The sequence below is a fragment of the Haliotis rubra genome, unplaced genomic scaffold, assembly GCF_003918875.1.
Source record: "Haliotis rubra isolate DU_JTF1 unplaced genomic scaffold, ASM391887v1 Scf76, whole genome shotgun sequence".
Lineage (NCBI taxonomy): Eukaryota > Metazoa > Mollusca > Gastropoda > Lepetellida > Haliotidae > Haliotis > Haliotis rubra.
In genome coordinates this window covers 2,141,487-2,160,061 of record NW_025767479.1, presented here as the reverse complement: position 1 = coordinate 2,160,061, position 18,575 = coordinate 2,141,487, and positions in this window count along the sequence as shown.

Genomic DNA, 18,575 nt, shown 5'->3' with positions numbered 1-18,575 from the left:
GAAGACAAGAATTACCAAAACGGAATGAGATGCCATGGCTGCAAACTGACTAGGTGAAGGTCAAGGATACGAGAATACTGACTAAATAGTTACGAAACTTGCTGTTGGTCAAGAATACTCTATGACTTGTCTGACTACACGAAAGTACATGAAAGTCAAGACTGATCTTTCAGAACCTTCTGAACAAAAATATACCATAGTGTGATATACGTGTCCTTAAACATCAAGCCACGCTGTACTGATCAAGTTCATCTGGATATTGATTGGTTTTCAGAAAAGTAGCTTCACTTTCAAAGCATTCCTTGTTTGTGTTAAGGTAGAAGCCACCGTATCATTATAAATTTCTCAGGGGACATACCCCCTCAAAAATATATTAAGTTGAGTCTTACTTTGTCCCCAGATGCAGCAATCAGCACATGTTACATTCAGAGAAGTTATATCCACTGTTGGGCCTGCTGTTGATGTTGTTGCCGATGTTGTAGCAGGTGTTGTTACTGACGTTGTAGCAGATGTTGTGGCAGATGTAGTTGCCGACGTCGTTGCTGATGTTGTAGCCGACGTTGTTTCTGATGTTGTAGCCGACGTTGTTGCTGATGTTGTAGCAGATGTTGTGGCTGATGTTGTAGCAGATGTTGTTGCTGATGTTGTAGCCGACGTTGTTGCTGATGTTGTAGTTGACGTTGTTGCTGATGTCGTAGGAGATGTTGTAGCCGACGTTGTTGCTGATGTTGTAGCCGACGTTGTTGCTGATGTTGTGGCCGACGTTGTTGCCGACGTTGTAACATCAACATCACAGGTACAGTCAACATCATTAAAAGTAGGGGTGCAGACGAAGCAAAACTGGAAGTTTAAAATGCCGGCATCGCAACTCTCTTCTGTTGAGGGAAGAGGGAAGTTTGATGTATGTTTCACCAGAGTAACTCGTGCAATGATTAAACGTGTACAAAGAATATGTTTGATGAACTGATCAAAACGTTTTAAGTGGATTTAATACTTTAGCGGTCGCTTCACCAAACCTTGTGTAGGCAAAAATCAAAATATAATACAATTATGCCGTTTTATATACTAGTATATTGAACAAACGGAAACTTCACATTTGAAGAAATGAATTATGTTAAACATGGGTAATACAGGTAGTTAATATGGGCGAATACCGTAACTGCCAGGTCTATAACCTCAGTTACCTGACACATCCGCCCATTGCAACTGACGTGAACCACGTGTGGTGCACGCAGCACGCACTTGTGTATAAAACGCGATCCTACACGTGTGCATGTCATAATGAAATTTTGCATCCCGTCATTACTCCAGTCACTAGAATTATCACTAGAAGCTTTGAACAGTAACATGAAAATGACAGGCCACATTGTTCCCAGTTAGTCAACAGTGATCTCCGACGAGAATGTCTAAAGCGGCGATCATACGGCAAACCAAAGTTTGACAACACATGTTGTCAAACTCGAGTTTGAGAGTGTTCCAACAACTCGCCACCAGCACCAATTTCAGAGTTGTCAAACTGTTGTCGAGAAATAGGATCGGTCTCTATACTCACCAACTTTTCCATCAAACTTTCGGTGTTGTCAAACTCGAGTTTGACGTGTGAAGTGTTGTCAAACTCGTGTTGTTCAGAAACAACCAATCGCAGTCAACGAAATTGTCACATGACCGCACCGATAGCGACATGGTGCTCAAATAACACGAAAGTTTGACAACATGTGTTTGACGTGTGAAAACGCGAGTTTGACAACTTTTAACATTTCAACAACAGGTCTTGTCAAACTTTAGTTTGCCGTGTGAAGGCCGCTTAAGGACATTGGAAACGCACGCGTAGTCCTCTGACATGTCTCAAAAGAGTAGTTTTGTGGAAAGTGTACCCAATACTCGCCAAGGTATCCAGCATGTTGTAGCACTATGAAGGAACTCTACACATGTAAGCCTACAGTATGCCATCAAGGTGCCTTGCATTTATCTTGCAATATGCTGGACGCACTAGATCTGGATTTTCACTCGCCAAATTCATCCACAGACATTTATCGTCATTATGCCTCTGTTGTTTTATCAGTTCCCATAATAGCTGTCTGTTGTATCTATATAGTAATATAGCTGTTTACAATGACAAACAAATATGGATGGAACCAAACAAATTTTCATGTTCAATTTGAGAAATTAGAAATCTTTTAACAATTCAGAAGCAACACATGATGCTCTGATAATGACAGCTACAAACTTCAAGGGCAAAGTCGTTGTCATTCAGGTTAGTCAGAGTCCAAACTACTACTTACTAGTTGCACAGCATTCACGGTCCTTTTGAGTAGAGATACATGGTTTTGTGGCCCTCTTGTTGATGACGTGTTCCTGGGTGTCCGCACAAAACGATGACAGCTGAGGCAGCAAACCAGACAGCTCTGAAGGATGAAAACATGGTACACACAAGTACATCTTTTTATTACGGGATGAAACAATATTCCAAGGTTTTGGTCTATGTGGAGATAAAGGTATTACAAAATGCTGTTTTTGCAGAAAGCGTTTGTAAAATATCTTAGGATATCGTTTCATTGGACATGCACAGCTCACCAGATCACGGAACACAACTGTTATCTGCAGAACGATCCCCGTTCATAGAATTTCCACAGTTTTTCACCTTTACACCAAACAGAATTTGTTTCTGAGGACAGACAAGCTGAGTCTTCTTTACCACTGACGTTCTGTGGACAGCTCTGTTTAAGTGACTGTTTTATGTTTTATGCATAAGTGAACATGTAAACATAATCCTTTCATCCTAATCTCATAACAATACCCCAGTTGGCTATTGTTTTACATTTTGTTCTATTTCCATTTCAAAAGGCCAAAAGTGACCCTTGATACACCTTGGCGTATTAGGTTGTCTACATTATTCCTTCGACATTATTTTTGAAGCGAACTCTAAATGAAGAACGAAACCTAAATTTTACTTAAAAGCCAGTAAAAGGATAGCAAAAATATTGCATGTGAATCAATTGATTGGGTCCTCCAAAATATAATTCACTTTCCATGTAGGTACACTAATTTTATGAAAGTTTTAGTAAATGATGTGGAACTTGAAACTTGTAATAACTTCAAAACACATTTCTAAACCATTTACGATTGGAGCGTAACTGCTGACACACAAAGTGTTTGCAACGTTGTGGAATCGTTGTAGATCGGTGACGTCATGACACAACGTTGTCACAACGTTAGTATCACGTCATTTCATACGTTATTTCACAACGTTACAGCAACGTTCTTATAACTTGGTGTCACGACATAGTTTTCTGTAAAACCTTTCACTTTGAGATTCTTTCTTCACTATTCAACTACAGCTTCAGAAAACACACGACCAAATCATCATGCAAATTGACGAATAAACATCGAAGTGAACTTCTGCTTTGTTTCATATGTACTGTTCACTACTGCAAAAAATATTCAATTATTAACGTTAAATAGAACGTTAAGACAACATAAAATACGTTAGGATAAAAAACTTTAACCTTGTGGCGACGTTAAAAATGACTTATCATAACGTCACGTCACAACGTTGTCCACAGAACAACGTCATGACACAACGTTGTCAACAGAACAACGTTGTAACAACGAAAACCTAACGTTGTGACAACATGCAATTATTAGCTGGGGTGGAACTGTTCCCAAATCCAAAGGACAAAACACCTTTACTTACTACAAAGGATAGTGAAACCACTGACAGGTGCGCCGTTTACGACCAAACATAACACGAGGAAGAGGCGAAGCGACATCATCTTTAGCTCATACACCAAAGTGTGATTACGTGAAATAAGGGAGGTATTTTATAGTCACTCTCAGGATCAAACCAGCTGGGGTTATTGAATTTTAATTGAATTACAACCAAACATAAGCATCTCGCAATTTTTTTTTTTTTCAATGTTTTGGATCTTCTACTGAATCAACATGAGTCAACATGCATATTGCCATGTAAGTTGGTGTCGATAACAACTACGTGCTTGGTCAATAATATATGCATCATACACAACGTAGACCATGCCCAAGGATGTTTACATTCTAGTAATTAATCTGTGATAACTGATCGTTAAATATGTTTATGATATGTACTCCGTATGAACGTGAATGTCAGTTGGCTGGACATTTATAGTATGTTTGCAGTGAAAACGTACCGATGAATTTCACACTAAACAAAAAGGTAAATCGAATAAAGTGAATTTAAGATTGGTAATCCTCATAATTTTACCTTGCCAATTGAACATTCAAATCTCAGAATTTTATTCAACTTAGGATAAAAGTTGTTTAACAAACGATCATAGAAGACTTACTGACTGACTGAGTTTAGTTTTACGCCGCTTTTAGCAATATTCCAGCAATATCACGGCGGGGGACACCAGAAATGGGCTTAACAGATCATAGAAGAAGTGTAAAATTAGTCTAACTATTTAAGGCAATTCAAAACTATATATGTGTTTGGTGGTAACGAACTGGACGATAAAACAGTTTATTCATCAAATAGTCACAAATCTTTACTTTCAAACAATAATGATACAATCAAATGGTTTGATACATATACTTGTAGACCACTAACTCCTTCTGTATAGACTCAAAGGACAATTTGGAATTCATGGAGTGTCCTTAATCTGATTACAATCTGAAAGCAGAAGTCAGGCTGTCCTCCTCGAAAACATCTAATCAGGAAGCTCCTTGGTCCACTGTGGTGTACCCCAGGGATGTGTACTTGGCCCGCTTCTTTTCATTGCATACACGACAAATGTTGCGGATGTGATTGACAAGCATGGTATTGTCCAGCATCCATTTGTAGATGACACCAAGCTTCTGGACAGTTCATATGCTAAAGGCTTTCAAGTAAGTCTTCATCGCATCAGATTGCACTAAAGATGTTAAGTCTTGGATAACCAACAACTTGGTGAAACTAAATGATGACAAGACCGAAGTGATGCTTGTTGGCTCCAGACATCTGCGGAAACAAGTCAATCTCAGCACAATCTTGGTAGCTGACTCTGAGATACAACCAGTCGTTTCAGTTAAAGATCTTGGAGTAATGCTGGACTAAGAACTGACCATGGATGCACATGCCTATCAACTGTGCAGAGTATGCTTCTTCCATTTGAGAGCAATTGGCAGAACACACCATCTCATTAGACGCGACGCAGCGGGACTTGTTATCTCAAGACTCGATTACTGCAATAGTCTCTTTTTGGTATCTCACAGGAGCTCCTCTCAAAGTTGCAACACGTCCAAAACACAGCCGTCAGAATCATCAGCAGAACTTCTAAACATTCCCATACACCTGTCATGAACGAACTGCACTGGCTTCCTTTCAAATCAAGAAGTGAATTTAAATGAATGGTTGTGTTTTGTTTACCAGTCTCCATGCCGCCAATCCAGAATACCTTCAGGAACGTCTTATCCCTCACATCCCAGGAAGACAGCTCCGCTCTCAAAATCTGAACGTGCTCTCTGCACCTTTATAAACTTGAAACATTTGAAAAGAAACCCTTTGCTTGTTCTGCCCTCTACTGTGGAAGTTTCTCCCTTTGGCAAAATCAGCAGTAGGATTTACCCGATTCAAACGCTTGCCGAAGACCCACCTGTTTTCCTCTCATTGCAACTAACTATATTTCCCTCCCTGTAAATATGTGCATATATTTGTAACATGTCAGCGCTTTGAGCATGTGCCTTGTACATGGAACAGACGCATTACAAATGCACATTTATTATGATTATGTTTTACAGAATAAAGATGAAAATGCAGCAGAGAGGGTTCGGGTGATCCTGGCACAGTCAGGCTGGTAAGGCTCATCATCAGCTCAGGGCCCTTGCCCCCTCTACACGCAGCCCAGACAGCGAATGGGACTTATCCCAGGAAACACTTCCTAGTCGAATCCACCAAGAACTTTGCGGAGAATATGAAGGCTCCCAGACACTGGAGCCTTTTGCATTACCCGGAGTGTCAGAAGGGCTGTACTCCCTGTGGAGGACCCAGACACTCTCCTGATCTGCGCCAAGAGATCAGGAGGTACCAAAACCAAGAGCACCGAGAAAAATGGGGAGCCTGACGACAGTGTACTTGGGATGCAAGCGAGACATTTCAAAGGCGAGATCCGCATACTTATCATGCTTTTCCTGAATCTTGCCAATCACGTTGCTGTCAAAAGGGACAGAAAATTCAATGATATAAATAAATTCATTGGCTTTATAAAAAGGACAAGATCAGGTTTGTTGATGGAAGTCGTCTGAGGCTGTATATGGGCCTATTCCACAGAAGTTTGAAAGCATTATTTTCCATGACGCCCTGGACATGTTCAGGGTCGTACCATGGATGGACCTCGGAGTCAAAGCCACACACATGGCGGCGACGGTAGTAAAAGCAACGAGCCATGCCATCATGTCGTTTAAGATATGCTGTTTGTGCCAAAGAAGGGCATCCACTGACAAGGTGTTGGACAGTCTCTGTAAATTCATTACATAGTGGACATTTCATATTAATATTTTCTTCAAGAATCACGTTTTGGCGATTACGAGTGGGAAGTGACTGGTCCTGAGCAGCAAAAAGGAACCCTCAGTTTCACATTTAAGACCAGCCGACTTCATCCAGGCGAAAGAGTCGGTGGGATTGCTATTCTGTTCCACACACTGCATGTACACACGATGCAATGGTTTCTCTGAATGCTTCTCCACAAATGACCGACTCTGGGCAGACTTGGTGAAGGACTTCACCTGATTTACTCCCATCACTGTACCGTCCAGCAGTACATCGCCATCAACAAAATCAACATCAAATTTCAGATTGTGTCCAACAACCTTGGAACGCTTGAAAATAGCTGTGGAATTCCTTCCTCTCATCATTAGTCTTCACATGCATCACCAGAGGATCATCCGATAAATAAATATGTGCAAAAGTACACAATAAAATTCTATCATGACGAGCCTCCACATTAATCAAACCCCGACCTCCCGAATTGATTTGCATATATAAACGGTTAAGAGAGGAACGAGGGTGGTGGGCTCTGTTATCAGACATGATCCTTCTGGTCAGGCGGTCAAGACTCTGGATGTCTTGTTTTGTCCAATCAACTACTCCAAAGGAATAGGAAAGGACTGGCACAGCAAAAGTATTGGTGGCTTTTACCTTGTTTCGAGCATTTAGTCATGCCAATATCATTAGAAAAGGACTCGACAAGGAGAACCTGTTGTTTCAAATTGGTATCTCCTTTGGCAAGGAGCTCGATGTCATCCATGTAAAGGAGATGAGTAAGCGGTGTTGGGGATCTGTGCTGAGGAGGTCCGGGATGGTAACCCTCCTCTCTGTTGAGCAGAAAGCTCAAAGGATTTAGAGACAAACAAAAAAGCAAAGGACTGAAGGAGTCCCCCTGGAAAATTCCCCTTCTGATTGGAATAGATTCCGAAGCCTGCACCTGCCCTTGCGAGTACATCTCAAGTAGAGTCGACCAGCAACTCATTAAAGACTTGAGTAAATCAAGTAGTCGCCTCGGAAGGTCATTCAGGTAACATGTGACCAATGGTTACCAATGTTTGTCATTGTATTATAACAATGTTATGAAACTTTACCGAAATGGAAAATGGGAAATTGTAAAAAATATAACAAATAATTATTACATTTAGAATGATCTGCTTACAACAAATGTTGTTTTGTCCCCTTTGACAATGTGTTACTGTACCATATGAATTAACACAATCTGTATAAACTCCAAAGAAACATCTTTTAAAGAAGTCAATTATCAAAACTGAATGATAGTTCGCCAAATGTGAAGCAAATGTTTTATATATTCTTCAAAGAATCAAATCCTAATGTAGCATACACAATTTCAATCAAGTTATATTGCATCCAATAAAGGTGAGCCTCTGTACCACTGGCAAAACTTTCTGCGCATGCATAAATTCGCTAAACGTGCACCAGAATACGGCTAAACAACGAACCTGATGAACATAAACGTTGATATAAAATATGTTGAGCTGTGCAATATTTTTGTCTATAACACTGTGAGCGGACACACATGGATCCTGCATAATATTGATGTCCAGTGATTACAATGTTATGCGAAGAAACATCCGCGATGTATCAAAACATATCTCACTTTCTTTAGAGTTCTACGTCCAGGTGCTTCATATCGGAAAGATGTCAAGGTGGTTGTTAAAAAGTTGTTTGGAATTAATCAATTTTTCACGCCCTCTAGCGCTCTGTAATTAGGTGGAGGGGAGAGAATCTATGACGACTTCCTGCGATACAGGCATGGTTGGTCGCGGAGATGGTTAAAGCATTAGCTCGTCAGTTAGAAGTCCAGGTTTGATGTGGAGTAGTGGAAATATTGCTCGCGGTGAGATTCAGATTTCAGTGACTTAAACGTTCAGCTGTTCAGTTATGCAGAGACGAACATGTATTAACTTCTCATCAATACAAGTAGTCATAACAAATACGCTAAAGGAAATCTGATTGTATTGACTATGTCTTTCTCAATTATGATCACGATCCATAAGTGGCTTCACCAGAGACATCAGTGGTCGATAGCATCAGCTACTACACAGGAGATGGATAATCACACGATCCTGACTTTCAGTTAGGTCTTAGATAAGGCTTAAGATAACGAATAACTTTTCTACCACAGCATCTCGAAAGGACACGAGTCCAAGTTTTCTATGAAACAGAGCTTACCTACTATGCTGTCCCATCTCTTCCAGTTTGATGAAAACAACACAAAATACACACTATTTATTATGTATGATTGTCTTTCAGGAAAGTGTCTAAATGTTCATCTATTGGATATATGTGCTGTCGTGGTGTCTTGTGTGCTAAGGAAAAGTGTGTGAATGTTCATATCTTAATGCATTAATTTTGCTGTTGTAAAGTATGTGAATCTCCATATACTTTCATGCATTATTATGTGTCATTGTTTGTAGCAATGCTTATACATGTCTACATTTTGGTATTCATTATTGTATTTCCTTGTGTAATTAAAGGGGAATGCGAATTTTCATTTTTGGCAAGTGTCCGTAAAGAGTATATGTGAATATTCATAATTGTTGCCAATTTTGTTTTCTTAAACGTAATATACTATGTCAGGGACGGATCCAGGAGTTTGGATAGTCGGAGTGGAGGGTGCGGGGTTGCAAATATATCTTGAAGTCCAAAAGCTAAGGGGAAATGCTCTCAGGGAAATCTGTTTTCGGGGGGAAAAGTGTGTGTGTGTGTGTGTGTGTGTGTGTCGTGTGCGCGCGCGTACGCACCCTGGCATACTCGTATACTATATTCGTATACTGTTATCGGGACCGCAATGACACTTGACACGAGAAGTACTTGACAATGTGTACACAATCGGTATAGAATCTTGCCGGAAAATATGCTGATAATGCATGATCTTTCATTGACAGCATTGATCCTTAATTGTCTGCTTCGGTTTGCTATTATACACCTGGTGTGAACAGTGATTTTCATCGACCCATTCATATAACTGTCACTGCTATTTTGCCATTTGCGCCCAACAGAAACGATGATGGTTATTCAGTGGCATGTGTGCATTTTTACATTAAGATCAGGATACACGTGACTGTAGTGTCAGAAACAATGTGAAAGTAATCATCAAAGATTGTGATCTTCAGTGTATTAGATGCTTGCCAAGTCACATGAAGACATCATTCTTCAGTACATCTTATTTCTGTAAAAGCCTAGTCAAGTCCATCAGACATTTGCCATCTTCAAAGGTTTCGTAGCTTTTAGCCAACCTTGACATCGTCAAAGTGCAATTTTTAAATTCCTTTTCTTTACCGCCCACCCAAGAGTGAGTGAGTTTGGTTTAATTATTAGCTTAATGTTGGAGGAAACGAAAGTGCTGACACACCTAGAATACGAGATTGGGACTACCTTGGATTCGAACCATACTCAGAGATTTGTGGCATGAGAAACGGATCCAACTCATAGCAGGTGGAGGATAGGGTGGAGGATATTATACCTAGATTTTTGCGACGTGTGGAGGATGTTATTTACAGACACTTTCATCATGCGTGGAGTATTATCTGCAGATATGATTTCATCATGTCTTGAGACAATTATGATGTGTGTATAACTTTCTCTTGTGTGGAGTTTATCATGCGTGTATATGTTACAGGTTACAGTGAACATGTCAAACCAGTGATTTTATAAAATTCCTGATTCATTCCTGATTTCACAAAATCCCTGGAATTCCAAAGGATTTAACAAAATCCCTGAGAATCACAATAATGTTTTTACATATTTCCTGAAATGAATATATCATATTCTCAGTGTTTGTTTGACAATACTGCTTGTAATAAGTAAAAACCAAAACGTGTCAAACATCAAAAGAATGTCTTTTCTGCATTGACATGAAAATTACCTTTATAGATTTAAAATAGTTGCATAAATATGTTATAAAAATATCAAATAATTCAACATGTAAGTGAGAAAACAAAATCTATCACTATCCGATGTTGCATCAGTGTTCAATTGCCATAATCATGCAATGGATCAGAGTACCTTCTTTGTTATCTTTTTGAAACAAAATCACGTCAGTCACAACACTCATGCATGTGTATCAACATTTGCTTTTGCAAGAGAGGGAAGAGTGACATCGCGAGTTACACGTAACCCGAACCTTGTAGCATTTGCACCTTTGTGTCTGACATCTATTTGTGCCACTACAGTTACATTTCACAAAACCCTGTCCACCACATACAGACTGTGACTGGACTGCAGATCTCAGCGATACAAGTTTCTCAGTCGACATATCTGCAATAGTGTAGAGAGATGTGGCACACACATAAAACTGGTTGCGTGAATACTTTCCACAGAAGACACCGGCTTTTACAGCAAGTGTGTACATGCCGTTGTCAGTAATGTCCATTATAACTCCTATCAAATTCCTTGGATCGACTCTCCCTCTGTTAACACCAGGAATTGGTATTGTCATATTGTCACCCACTGCAACCTCAGAGAGAACAATCTTGCTCCGTTTCACCATTCTCTCTGCTTGAAGAATCTGCGACTCTGCTGCCCTCTTCCTGTGTTCACTGATGTCTTTATGTCTCTCAGCAGCAAGGTCTGTTGATGGAAAGTGTTCTGGTTGCGGCTCTTGTTCTGGTTGGCGCTCTTGTTCTGGTTGTGGCTCTGGTTCTGGTTGCGGCTCTTGTTCTGGTTGCGGCTCTTGTTCTGGTTGTGCCTCTTGTTCTGGTTGCGGCTCTCTTTGTGCTTGTGGCTCTTGTGCTCTTGCGGCTCTTGATTGCTCTTGCTCAAGATGATCTGATTCTCGTTATTGATCTGCCAAAGGTACTGTATCTGACGACAGGGCGTTGAGTAGGTCATCCTCGCTTCGAAGTCTAGAAACAACCTCTGCTGGGAGACTGGACGGGTTGAGACCAACGGAGGCATCAGAGCCAGTGAAAGCAGCGAGGGGTGTCATCTTGATGCCACTGTGATAACTGTAGTTTTTCTGGAACTGGACAAACTTCAAGCCCCTGGTACAATCCGTTGTCTAGTGTTCAGCTAACCAGGCAGTAAGCATATCCTTCACATCACAATTTGCACGTTCAACAGAACTTTGAGACTGAGGATGACGGGGCTTACCATGGATAATGGTAAGATCAGGCCAAAATGGGAAAGTTCATCAATGATCTTGGCTGTGAACTCAGATCCATTGTCACTTTGTAGAATAGCAGGTGCCCAAATGAACCGCAAAAATATCTAACAACTGATAATTCACACAAACTTAATTCCATCTCTTTCATCCTGTAAACCATCATGTAAAATCCAAGGATTAGTCCTGATGGCTCACATACACTGTTGTCAAAACAAGCAGAGTTACGTGACCAAGATGCAAAACATAATGAGTATTGTTAACTTCCTTATATTGTTTATCTTTGGTTACTGTATACACATGCAATATTTACAAGCAGCAATGTCAAAACAAACACTGAGAATGCGATATATTCATTTCAGGGAATATGTAAAAATAATTGTTGTGATTTTCAGGGATTTTGTTAAATCCCTAGGAATTCCAGGGATTTTGTGAAACCATAGAGTGAATCAGGAATTTTATAAAATCCCTGAAATTTTCAATGATTTTACAAAATCACTGATTTGACATATTCACTGTAACATATACATCACATGTGGGTGATATTTTGTAAATGAGATTTTCTTATTTTATTTTTTTTACCATCTTTATTTCCACAGTTTCCATAGTACATGTAGAATACATTCATATGAGTATACTCAATACACTTTCACAAATCCCCATCATACAATGAATAAACGTCTTTGAATATGTTTTGCATATTTTATCTCTGTGTTTCCAATAATAGTAATAATAATTAAATACACCTACAATATGTTTTCTGACGTAATATATTCTGTAAATTGATTGTGGAAAGTTGACCAGAAGGTAAAGAACTCGCTGTTACTGCATGTAGCATGAGCATTATATTTTAAAATTTGAACTTGTTTTGTTTTTGGTGTGTAAATGAGATTTTATCATGTGTTGAGGATATAATGTATTTATGATTTCATCATGTGTTGAGGATATAATGTATTTCTGATTTCATCCTGTGTAAATGATATTGTATATAACATATGTTGCATCATGTGTAGTGGATGTGAAATATATCTGACTTAATCGTGAGTGGAGGATATCATGTACATTATTTTATAATGCGTGTGGGATATAATGTAAATACAGTTTTATCAGATGCAAATGTGGTGTCATCATGTGTGGAGTATATTATACAAATGAGATTTCATCATGTCTTGAGGAAAGCATGTTTTTGGTGTGTTAATTTTCATTTCCTTGTATTGAATATTAACCTATTTAAATTAATTAAATTATCATAACTTCAGAAAAAGAACCATAGTCTGGACTTTTTTTCTGCCTTTGCGTAATGGAAACAGTGTAGTCAAATTCAGGTCGTATTGGATGGAAAAGGTAATGCTACATGTTATTTGTTCCAAATGTATAATACTTTTTACCATACCACTTAACTATCAGGGAATGATAAATGATTCAGCATGATGGACAGCATCCCTCATCAGTAACTTTATTACAACTTCAGAAAAAATAACATAGTCTGGACTTTTTCTGCTTTTGTGAAATGGAAACAGTGTAGTCAAATTCTTCATCGGTATATTTAAGGTAATATGAACAAGAAACACATAGAAAAAACTTATAATGGCACAATTCCCTTAAAATATATGTCATCAGGAGTCAATGAAATAGTTCCAAATAATGTTTCAAGTGACGAAACTCGTGCCGCCTCCTGAATCAAGTGTTACTTCATCCGATATAGGTGAGCTTCTGTGACTGTAACTGTTGTGCAGTACATAATTGGCCACATGAAAGGCACTATCAGCTGTAACGCCATCTGATTATTAATGTTCTGTGTGTTATACAATGTTTTATGTTTCAAAAGCTGTGTCGCCATGAAGATCCGGGTTAAAATGGTCTTCAGCAACCCATGCTTGTCGTATGAGGCGACTATTGGAGAGGATGGCCAAGCTCGCTGACTTGATAACGCATGTCATCGTATCCCAACAGCGAAGATCGATTCTCATGATGTCAGGTACTGGATTTTCTGGCCCAGATGAAGGGCAGACAATACAAAATATTATCTGTATTACATGTACCCTTGACTATGGATAGTCGCCAGCTTTACAAGCGTAGAAAAGTACTTCCCACAATATACTACTGACAGCATTTTCATTTGACGGACAATATGGCTTGAACATTAATTTTTGCGATCGAAGGTTCACTATACCAGATAAATAGTGGTTGACATCATAAAGGACGACGTGTACGATAGTATGATAGTATGTGTACGGTGAGTCCCAGTCAGTCTCTGTAGTCCATAGATCCTGCAGATATTATAATAGAAATATTCTAACCCAGAATCTCCACTGGCTGACGTCGTGCAAGTGTTGTTAGTGTCACTGCACTTTCAGTCATCGCTGCCGGTATTAAAATATTATTCATCGCATTTATGTATCATATTCATAGCGGTATAGACAGCTATCAATTCTGTGCCACCTATTTTCGGCATGTAAGTGATATTCATTGATATTTATTTTGTACTTTGTGTTTTATTGTGCATATGATGACCAGTAGTAAGGATGATGACAGATCCTTTGCAGGATCCTCTGTAATGTGATTGTGACACTGTTGTGATGACCATCAATCATTGTACAAAGTACTACAGAGGAATATATTCAAATGACTGCTTATGAAAAGACACTTCCGTTATCTTGTTACTATACCAGTATCGTCACGATAAGGCTGAAATATTGCCGACGTGACGTTAAATATTAACTCACTCACTGCTATACCAGTACACTATATTTGACATCTTTGCTGTAAATGCAAAAGTATTTTGGTGTCTATATGGATATAACGATGAACGGTTGACATATTCTGCTCAAAGTAAAAGTAGAAACTTACTTTCAATTTAATCTCAATAAGATTAGATTCAAGCGGAACACACTATAGTCTGTTTGCAGTGAAAACGTACCGATGAATTTCACTCTAAACAAAAAAGTAAATCGATTAAAGCGAAATAAAGATTGCGAATCCTCATAATTTTACCTTGTCAATTGAATATTCAAATCTCAGAATCTTACTCAACTTAGGATAAAAGTTGTTTAACAAACGATCATAGTTTCAAATCGCAATTATTGGTTTGTATTACAAGGGGGTATGCACATTAGATGAAACACCGAGAACAAGTAGGGTTGGTCGAAGTTAACGCTCATCACGTACCGCACGTGCATTTGTTTCACTGTTCCATCTACTGTGCTTACCCCTTGTAATACAAACCAATAACAGCGATTTGTATCTCGCGTTGACGATGTAAGAGATTCTGGTGTATTAGATCCTATATGCAGTGATCACTGCCCGGTGTTTCGTAATACAGCAAGAACTGTGCAGAACAATAATTCATTCAAAAGGAAATTCTATGATTACTCTTCAGCAGATATTAATGGTATGAACGAAAGTATCAAAGGGATAAACTCAAATATACTTTTCTCTTCAGAGAACGTTGATAATGTCACTGAAAATCTTACATGTTTAATATTGAATATCATGAATGAATATATCCAAAATAAAACTGTAACAATTTGAACCAAAGATCCGGCATGGATTAATAACGAAATAAGATCATTAATAAGAAAACGTAATCGTGCACATAAAATTGCAAAAAAACGAAACCGTCCTAATGACTGGTTTAAGTTTAGAACGCTCCGTAACAAAGTAATAACGCGTGTTAGAAATGCAAAACGTGCCTATGATGCCAAAGTTGATGAAACTATAAATAATACTGATAATCATGGTACTAAAATATGGTGGCGATTAGTTAATAAACTCTGTCAAAAGAAACGCAACCCTGTATTTTAGAGATTTTGATCTGAAGTTTTAGGACGACACGGCATTTTATTATTTAAGACAGAAGTCTGAAATTTGGCAGAATAATAACCCAGATGGGCATGTTTAAAATTGTCATTTCAAAAGTCATCTCACAGACACCAGTTTGTCACCAGGGGCGTCTTTCTCAGTATCTCGTATAGGCACCACGCGCTGCAATCACTGCACGGCATCTCCTTGGACAAGAACGGATAAGACGCCGGATTCTTTCCTGGGAATGGCTCTCCACTCCTCCTGCAGTGCAACGGCGAGCTGTTGCAGCGTCTGTGGCGGCGGCTGACGTTGACGTACGCGTCGATCCAGAGTATCCCACAGGTGTTCAATAGGGTTGAGGTCTGGTGATTTAGAGGGTCATGGCAAGACATTGACGTTGGAATTCTGCAGAAAGTTCATTGTTGCACGTGCAGTATGAGGCCGGGCGTTGTCCCGTTGAAAAATCTGTGTCTGTTGGTCAATAATCGGGAGAAGGTGAAGCTCTAACACGTGGTTGATGTAACGTTGGGCTGTCAGGTTCCCTGGAACGATCACCAAGTCTGATTTCTGGTTGTATGAGATGGTTCCCCAAACCATGACGCTTTCTCCGCCAAATCTGTCCACCTGTCGGACGCAGATGGGCGCAAAACGTTATGACGTCTCCTATACAGACGCTGTCTTCCGTCGTGACGTTGCAAAAGAAAACGTGATTCATCAGAAAACCAGATTCGCCTCCAGTTTTGTAAAGTCCGTATCCTTACGTTGTTGCACCACCTGAGTCGTCGGCGTCGATGTAGGGGCGTAGTACAGGTCCAACAACTGGTCTACAGGCACGTAAACCCGCTTCTTTCAGACGGTTCCTAATCGTTTGAGCTGACACTCTCCTCAAACCTGGTATTTGTGTGGCAGTCACGGTTGGTAGGGCATGCCGATTACGCAGGTGATGGACCCGGATGTACCGATCTTGAAGGGGGTCGTGATTCTTGGCCTTCCACTTCTCGGGCGATCGTTGGTCAAATTGAAGTTGTTGTAGCGGCTCCAAAGTCGGGATATCGTTGTTTGTGAACATTTAGGTGCCGTGCAACAGTTCCAAAACTTTCTCCGGCAGAACACGACCAATGGCGATATTTCGGTCGGCAGCACTCAATCGTGGCATTTTAACACAGCTTTTCGGCGACAAATGAATGAATATAATACGGAAGCACATGGGCTTTTATACACCCTACATTAACTGCCATTTTCATGATTTGCATGTGTTTTTGTGCGAAGTCACCATGAGGGTCATTTCATGCGTTGTGACGGAATAAGCAATAAAATACACTTATGCGTACAAATGCAGTTGTTTGGATGGTAATCTTCATTAATTACGTGTATCATTTCAATACATTCGAATAAAATTTAGTTTGGAAGCAATAACTTCATTCAAAACGATTTTTTTCATATCTGAGGACAGGGGTTGCGTTTCTTTTTGACAGAGTTTATAAATACGTCTTCAACTTCTTTAGAGATAACAATATTCTGTCAAACTTACAATCTGGATTTATGCCTGGCGATTCTACAGTGAATCAATTAACTTATCTTTATAACTTCATCGCATGTGCAGTAGATCAAGGAAAGGAAATTAGAGCCGTATTTTGCGATATAAGTAAAGCCTTTGATAGAGTTTGGCATAGGGGCATTATTCATAAACTTCATGCTTACGGTATAAGGGGTGAACTCTTGAAATGGTTTGAAAGGTATCTAGATAGCAAAATGCAGAGAGTGGTAATAAATGGATACAGTTCAGATATTAAATTTGTGGAAGCTGACGTGCCCCAAGGTTCCGTTTTAGGACCGACTTTGTTTATCATCTATGTTAATGACATTGTGGATGGTTTAGATAGTAACATCCGCCTTTTTGCGGATGATACATCGATATATGCTATAATAGATGATCATATTACAGCAGCCGCAATTATTAACTATGATTTGGCAAATATTTCAGATTGGGCTAAAAAGTGGCAAGTTAGCTTTAATCCTAGTAAGACTGAGAGTATAACATTCACTCGAAAAACGCAAATCTATGTCAGACCGAACTTATTAATGAATGGTGAAATTATTACAGAAGTGGATAACCATAAACACTTGGGTATAACACTTCAAAGCGACTGTTCCTGGAAAGTTCATATAGGTGAGTGATAAAGAAATTAATCCAATGATCAATTGCCTGAGAAGTTTGTAATATCGTTTATCTCGGAAAACGCTTAATACTTTATACAACTCTTTTATCTGACCACTGTTTGATTACTGCTGTCATATATTGGATAATTGTACGACTGAACAGGCGATTTTACTGGAAAATTTACATTTAGACGCCCTAAGAACTATAAGCGGTGCGGTTCGTGGCACCAGTCACGATAAAATATACAGGGAAACTAATTATAGCACACTGAAAGAAAGACCACATCGCTCTAAACTCATAACTTTCTATAAAATATAAAATTTATCATCGTCTGACTCCTGATTATCTGAACGATCTTGTACCGGGTAGATTACTTGAACAAAGCAACTATAATCTTAGAAATAGTACTTCCGTTCAAACTATTAATTGTAGAACGCAAAGGTATTCTCAATCATTTTTACCGAGCGCGATTATGGCGTGGAATTTATTGCCCGATGGAGCTGTTAACGCCATTTCCCTGAATCAATTTAAACCATGATAAACACAACAGAAACTCACAATTACTTTGATTTGAATTTTGGAACTAGATTTTGTCAAATCATTCATTGTCGCCTCAAGCTCGGCTGTAGTGATCTAAACGCAGACAGATCTAATCGACATATATCGGACACACCCAGGTGTTCATGTGGTTATTATAACGAAGACGTTATTCACTACCTTTTTACCTGTCGGAATTATCAAAATTTAAGAACAACTGTGTATTTTTATATTCAAGGATACGATGTTAAAACTACTTTTTACGGTAACGGCGCATTGAATAACTCAACTAATAGTGACATTCTTAACTCATTACACCAGTTCATTTCTAAAAGTAACCGCTTCCAGTGATTATCCCCTCAACATATATACTCTCCCAAAAAAGAAACGCATATAGGAATTTAAACTGTATTTTTATGTTGATTTTGAAACATCTTGTAGGTTTTATG